The sequence below is a fragment of the Gekko japonicus genome, unplaced genomic scaffold, assembly GCF_001447785.1.
Source record: "Gekko japonicus isolate JY-2015 unplaced genomic scaffold, Gekko_japonicus_V1.1 scaffold2140, whole genome shotgun sequence".
Classification (NCBI taxonomy): Eukaryota; Metazoa; Chordata; class Lepidosauria; order Squamata; family Gekkonidae; genus Gekko; species Gekko japonicus.
Genome location: NW_015176041.1, coordinates 177,101 through 185,061, shown reverse-complemented (window position 1 = coordinate 185,061; position 7,961 = coordinate 177,101).

Genomic DNA, 7,961 nt, shown 5'->3' with positions numbered 1-7,961 from the left:
AAAATTTTCAAACGTCAAACAAGTAACAATCATAAACATATAGAACATTTTAAAACTGGAACATAAGTCATAATATTTCAACTCTTGTAGGTATATGTATCACTATTATAACTAATACAATGCAAACTTCCTAGGACTTGCATTAAATTGGCTCCCTTCTGTTTCTATATATTGAAAAAAGGAAAACCATTTCTCTAAAAAATCCAAATTATTTTTAACACAACCATCCCTAGTTTGGTGTCGTGGTTCAGTGTGTGGACTCTAATCTGGAAGAACCAGGTTTGATTCCCCACTCCTCCACTTGCACCTGGCTGGATGACCTTGGGCAAGCCATAGTTCTGGCCCAGCTGTTCTTGAAAAAAGATCCATTTCTGTCAGAGCTCTCTCAGCCCCACCTTCCACACAGGGTGTCTGTTGTGGGGAGGGGAAGGGAGAGGAGTTTGTAAACCGCTCTGAGACTTCTTTGGGTAGTGAAGGGCGGGGTATAAATCCAATCTCTTCTTCTCTTTCTCTAATCTGGGAGAACTGGGTTTGATTCCCCACTCCTCCACTTGCAGCTGCTGGATGACCTTGGGCAAGCCATAGTTCTGATAAGAGCTATCCTTGAAAAAGAGCCATTTCTGTCAAGAGCTCTCTCAGCCCCACTGACCTCGCAGGGTGTCTGTTGTGGGGAGGGGAAGGGAAAGGAGTTTGTAAGCCGCTCTGAGACACCTTCAGGTAGTGAAGGGCGGGGTATAAATCCAATCTCTTCTTCTTCTTCTAAAAGTTGCATAGCAATTATATCATTACTACTACATCCCAAACTTTATTAAACCAATGTCTTAATGTTGGAATTTTAACAGATTTCCAAAATTGGACTAATGAGATGTTTGCTGCACATAACAAAAGAGCTACGATTTCTGTTTTCTGAGAAGTAAATACATTTAATCTAAAAGATAAATAGCAGTTATGAAGGCTATTATTTAAGCCCGTTACAACCAAAGTTGGACCCCTTAGTATTACGTCAAATGAAGAATATCATAATATTTCTTTGGAACCTGAACAGTTTTGCATGAATCTTTGTTGAAAATATATTCTAGAAAGGGAAACCATTTTAACTGGAAATCACAGTGCCCAAACTGAGAAAGAAGAGACCTTATCGGATAACTTGTCCATACAATATAACTCCTGGATTTTACTGTACCATTGTGAGAGAGTCAAATTGTTCGTACTTTTCCAAGTACTGACTATAATCCTCTTGGCTGCTACCACGAAGATTGAAATAAATTCTCTTCTAATTTTAGGGATAGTGGGATTATTCCAAAGATCGAGTAACTATATTTCTGGGGAAAGAGGGATGTAGTATCCAGTGATGATTCTAATAGCTTTTATCACAAAAACTGACCAGTTTGTTGGAGGTCCTGCGGGGGCTATGGGTCCTTTATCCACGGTTGGTGGTTTTGTCCCATTGTGAAGAAATTCTGGATAAAAATCTCTTGCTCGTCTTTGATAACGAAGCTCAAGACAAGGTGTCCTCCTGGACTGAATCGAGACCTTGGTTTCCTGTCTTGTTACCAACACTGATTTCTCCACGCCTGACTACCCCTCTGCATATTGCACCTAATGCAGCTACGCCTGTTGTCATTCATCTACTGTTGTCATTCGCCTGCTATTGTTATTCAGCATCCTGAAATCACTCCACTTTCGGAGATATATAGGACAGATGGACTTATGTTCTAGCTGTATCCGAAGAGGTGAGCAGTGACTCATGAAACATCCCCTGCCACAAATTTTGTTAGTCTTTGAGGTACCACAGACAGGCTAACACGGCTACCCATCTTGGAAGTAAGCAGTGACTCCCGAAAGCTCATCCCCTAACCACTAGGGATGCCGGTCCCTGGGGGGGCGTTGCCCACTCAAAGGGTCCCCTACCCGCTGACCCGCATCCAGCCAGCGGGGGAACCCCACCCCCAAGGGGCCCGGATCGGGCCAATGTGCCCAGCACGATGACGTCACCTCCGGGGGGGACGTATGTGACCGAGGGGGGGGCACTCTAGCAATCAGCCTGAAAACTCTATGGTCCCTGTTGAATGAATGAATGAATGAATGAATGTGACTGCATCAGCAGTTTATAAAAGGTAAAGGTTCCCTTGCTCGAAAGCCAGTCGAATCCGACTCTAGGGTTGCGGTGCTCACCTCCGTTTCAAAGCCGAAGAGCCAGCGCTGTCCGAAGACGTTTCCGTTGTCATGTGGCCGGCATGACTAAACACCAAGGCGCACGGAACGCTGTTACCTTCCCACCGAAGTGGTACCTATTGATCTACTTGCAATTTCTTGACACTAAAAGATTGTTGGTACATAGAAATTGAGATATTGATTGCATTACACAAATTCAGCTGTGCATATAATTTGCCACTTTCGTCATTTTCCACGGGGTGTGTGTTTTGTTTGACAACCTGTCCTGTGACCTCTCTGTACCGCCTGGAGGTTGGCAACTCTAGGAGTCCAGAACCCTGTCTATCCTAGGGATGCGATGGGAGACAGGACTCTCAGATGAGGAAGTGAATGGACGGAGTTCCACTGGGTTGCAGCGACTGGCCACCTCCTGGAGATTTGGGGGTGGGGCCTGAGGAGGGCGGGGCTTGGGGAAAGGGGGGGTTCCAGGCGGGTCGAACGCTCTGGAGTCCACCTTCCAAAGCCGCCATTTCTTCCAGGGGAACTGATATCTGTTGCCAATGAGCAGCTGTACCCCCAGGAGATCTCCAGCCACTGTCTGGTGGTTATAAGTCAAAAAGTCACAAGCTCCCTCAGAGCTGTTCTCTCCAGAGCAGTCCTCGAGAGAGCTCTCTCAGCCCCACCTACCTCAAAGGTGTCTGTTGTGGGCAGGGGTCATTTCGTAGAAAAAAAGGTGCAGGAGCTCATTAGCATAACTCATTTGCATATGCCACACACCTCTGACATCATCTGAAGTGTGTCAGAAGGCAACATCCTCACAGAGGAGGGAGAGCTTGTACCTGAATAAAACCTGGTCTTAAAGGTGCCACTGGACTGTTTTGGATTGCTAGCTATTGGGGGGGGGGAACGTGCAGATCTGCCCTCACAGAGGAGGGAGAGCTTGTACCTGAATAAAACTTGGTCTTAAAGGTGCCACTGGACTGTTTTGGATTGCTAGCTATTGGGGGGGGGAATGTGCAGATCTGTCCTCGCAGAGGAGGGAGAGCTTGTACCTGAAAATAGGTGCCACTGGACTGTTTTGGACTGGGGGGGGGCCTCTGCAACTTACCTGGCTGCTTCTTGCTCTGACTGAGGGCTGCTGGGAGCAGGGGGTGGGGCTTGTTGCATGTGCCGGCCCCCTGGGCTCTTTACTGCCGGAGCTCCGCTCCTGTGTGCTCCTACAGGAAATGACTCCTGCCTCTAGGGCTGGACCGACCACAGCTCGTCCCCAACAGAGCAGAAAGGAAGAGTCATGAACCCAATGCACATAGAAACACTTTTTATTAATTTGTTAATAACAGATAAGCAATAAGCATAGTGATTCATTTTTTTTCTTTTTTTCCATGCTAAATTTCATTTTACTTTTTTTCTTCCAGAGCGCCTGGACGGACGGACGGGATTAGGGAAGGGTAGAAATCATGCAAGATTTAACAGAGAGCTCAGCAGAGGTACGGCAAGCTACTCACGCGACGATTTACAAAGTTATTGTCCTTTAAAAAATAAAAGAATATACGTGGAGGCGGAAGGACGCAACCTTGTGTGATTTGTACCCAAAAGAGGAGAAGAAAGGAAGAAGTGTTACAGAAGGCCACCGCAAAGGGCTGCGACTCAAGTCGGGGTTTGGTATTCCAGTGGCAAGTTGTGATCGCGACGTTTGGGGGGAAGGACGACGCAGGCCCCATGGGGAACCCAACTGCCGGGGGGGGGGGCTTACTGTCGGTTTAGAGGGGGGGGAACCCGGGCAGCTGAAATCAACAGAAGGGTCTTTCTTTTATTGCTGATCAATCGAAGGGCTACCAAAGGGGTATCCGAAGAGGTTAGCGACGGAGCGGTGAATGAGGACATTGTGTGTGTATTTACACGGCGGTGATGATCTAGCGGATGGGCAGGTGGGTACGAGCCAGGGGCCGTCTTGGCATCCCAAAACACAACAGCAAAGAGAATCCAGGGGGTGTAGGGAGACGTGGACTCGAGGGCGCAAGGAAACGGGCTGGAGCTCTTCGTGCTATTTAATAAAGGTAAAGGTAAAGGTTTCCCCCTTGCTCGAAAGCCAGTCGAATCTGACTCTAGGGTTGCGGTGCTCATCTCCATTTCCAAGCCGAAGAGCCAGCGCTGTCCGGAGACGTTTCCGTGGTCATGTGGCCGGCATGACTAAACGCCGAGGCGCACAGAACGCTGTTCCCTTCCCACCGAAGTGGTCCCTATTTATCTACTTGCAATTTCTTGCTTTCGAACTGCTAGGTTGGCAGGAGCTGGGGCCAGAGACGGGAGCTCACTCCGTCATGCGGTCTCGAACTGCTGAACTACCGACCTTCCACAGCCTGCAGTTCAGCGCCTTGCTGCGATATTCCACTTTCAGTCCACTTTCCAACTGGGTTTTGTCCGTTCACACACGTCGTTTTCCCCTATCGCTTCAGGGTCCGGTTCCCCCCCCCCCAATGTAGAATCCAGTTGGAAAAATGCATTGAAAGTGGATTGTTTCGTGTGTGTGATCACAACAAGCGATATCTGTGCCTATCTACCTTCCCCCGAGATCCCACCCTTTTGCCAGAAGACAAGATAACGCCCTCTGTACTCATCTGCCACCAAATGCATGTCAACATGTCCCTCCTCTCTCGCCCCGATAGAGACTTTGCGCCTTGAACAAGGGCAAGACAGGCCGGAATTCAACAGGTGTGGCCTTCTCTCCCATCACCCCGTACCACAAATGGGTCTACCTGTTGGGTTCCCAGCAGAGAATCGGCACGATCCTAGTCATCTCCTCGGCCCTAGGATCGGGTTTCAGGTTTGCTTCTCCCGGGCGCCAAATGTTGATTTCACAGGCAGGGTGAGGAACGGAACGGAAGCACACGCAAAACGGTGAGCGATAAAGCCGTGTGTTTGTGGACATACGGTGTCCGCCCTTCACCCTTCTCCCAGGTTGAGAGAAGGTGCCCAGAGCCCTAGTTCAGGCCTGAAATGAAGTTAGGCACACCTGTGTTCTGAATTCTGGAAGCCTTCCAAATTCGTACCCCGAATCTCTAAAGATTTGAAGTGTACGTTTTCATAAATCAATCCAGATTGATTGCGGCGGAGTCCGCTGCTCCCTCAAACCTACAATTCGCACTTCAGATTGGCAGTTTTTTACAATTTGAGCTCATTCCGGCCTGCATCAGTTCACGCCTCTTCCAGTCTCCTACCACCAACGCCGTGGCTCTCCCGGGGAACCCAGGAGTCCGACTTCACCCACCCGGTCAGCCCCAGGGCTATAAGGCCTAGAGAAAGCTTTCCGCCAATCCAGGCCAAGATCATAACCAGTGAGCAAACGGGGCACGTTTGCAATGACCACCAAAGTGCATTTTTGCCCCCAACACTTCACAACTGATAAAAGCAGGGATGCAACAAAAGCCGGATACTATCATATCACTCCCCTCACACCCCCTTTTTTTAGTAAAGTGACTTCTGGAAATATAGATTTGATATATACACAGAGAGAGACACACACTGCACACCGTCAAAGATGGGTGAACTGGATGGTTCGCTCCTCTTCGTACGATCACTCCGCACACGCCTAGTGCTCAGTGCAGCTGCTCGGACCTGCGGCATTCTGAGTCGCAGACGGTGCCCTCCTCGCACCTGCACCCACGGATCATTTAGAAAAAGAAAAGGCGAAGAGAGGCGCTCATTTGATCCGCGACTCAGAGACGGGCGGCGGCGTGCAGAGAGTCTCCTTCGCACGGCGGATTTACTCCTCCTCCTGTTCGTTCCGCAAAGGGCCCCCGGAATCCAGAGACCGCTTTGCTTATGCCTCTGAACCCCTGCCCAGAACAGATTTTTTGCAGGGGGGGCGGTGGGTAAAATAAGGACAGGACGGCCTCGGTAGACAACAGAGCCTGGATAACGTGAATCTCATCTTCAGCAACAGCAGAACAAAATTGGAGTCGACCAACAAAGTTTTATTCCTGGCGTAAGCATTCGGGGGCATGCTTGTGCCAGGACTAAAACTCCGCTGGTCTTCAAGGTGCCCCTGGACCCCAGTTTTCTCCTGTTGCTTCAGACCGACACGGCTGCCCCGCCTGAATCTTCAGCAACAGGGCTAGATCCAAGGCCCACTTACTTGGGAGTAAATCCCCCCCCAAGCTCAATAGGACTTTCTTCCAAGTACACGTTCCGTGCGCCTTGGTGTTTAGTCATGCCGGCCACATGACCACGGAAACGTCTTCGGACAGCGCTGGCTCTTCGGCTTTGAAACGGAGACGAGCACCGCCACCCTAGAGTCGGATTCGACTGGCTTTCGAGCAAGGGAACCTTTACCTTTACCTTTTACACACGCCCAGCACAGGACAGTCAACCAAAAGAGCTTTGTACGCATGAATCGTTGGCAGCAATAGTGAAGGACTGGGGGTAAAGAAAGGCAGAGAGTTGTCTCCAAGCCACAGCTATTAGGGCCGGCACCCCTTTAAAGAAATCCTCATCAATTAAATCACATGGGTTTCGGGAGGTTAAGCGGTTGGTTTGTGCATTAAACCTACGTGTGCACACAGCCAACGGTTCAGAAGGGGGTATGCAAAAGCCAGAATCGGGCTACTCGTAAAATAAATCAGTCTTAAACCAGGGCTTAAAGGTAAAGGTAAAGGTTCCCTTGCTCGAAAGCCAGTCGAGTCCGACTCTAGGGTTGCGGTGCTCATCTCCATTTCCAAGCCGAAGAGCCAGCGCTGTCCGAAGATGTCTCCGTGGTCCTGTGGCCGGCATGACTAAACGCCGAGGCGCACGGAACGCTGTTCCCTTCCCACCGAAGTGGTCCCTATTTATCTACTTGCAATTTCTTGCTTTCGAACTGCTAGGTTGGCAGGAGCTGGAACTAGAGACGGGAGCTCACTCCATCACGCGGCACACTCGGGTCTCGAACTGCTCAACTGCCGACCTTCCACAGCCTGCAGTTCAGCGTCTTAACCACTTGAGCCACCACAGCTCCTAAACCAGGGCTTACTCCCAATGAAATCTGCAGGATTTCAACCTATTCAGAAGTGCCGGGACTGTCACTGCCTTCCTCCTTGCCCAACGGCCTCCCCTGAGTGGCACAACGCAGACCTAAAGAGGAACGGCACACAAGGAGACCTCAGAGGTCCTCAACCTGCGCCTGCATCGAATCCCTTCTCCCTGTGCTGCTGCTGAGGGGGGGGGGAGACGAGCACTTCTTTACACGGAGAGCGATTAAAATGTGGAATTGGCTGCCCGAGGATGTCGTGATGGCCACAGGAATGAACAGCCTGAAAAGGCGCTTATACAGACTCATGGAGGAGAAGTCTACCTATGGCGACTAGCCATGGTGACTGAGGGGAACCGCCACATTCGGAGGCACTAATCCTCTGAACCCCCAGAGACAGGAGGCAACATCAGGGGAAGGCCTCGGCCTCTGTGCCCTGTTGTTGCCCCTCCAGAGGAACTGGTTGGCCACAGTGTGAGGCAGGATGCTGGACTAGATGGCCCCTCACTGGTCTGATCTAGCAGGGCTCTTCTGAGGTTCTTATGAAGGCCTCGGCCTCTGTGCCCTGTTGTTGCCCCTCCAGAGGAACTGGTTGGCCACAGTGTGAGGCAGGATGCTGGACTAGATGGCCCCTCACTGGTCTGATCTAGCAGGGCTCTTCTGAGGTTCTTATGAACGCCTCGGCCTTTGTGCCTGTTGTTACCCGTCCAGAGGAACTGGCTGGCCCCTGTGTGGAACAGAATGCTGGACTAGATGGACCCTCACTGGTCTGATCCAGCAGGGCTCTTCAGATGTTCTTATG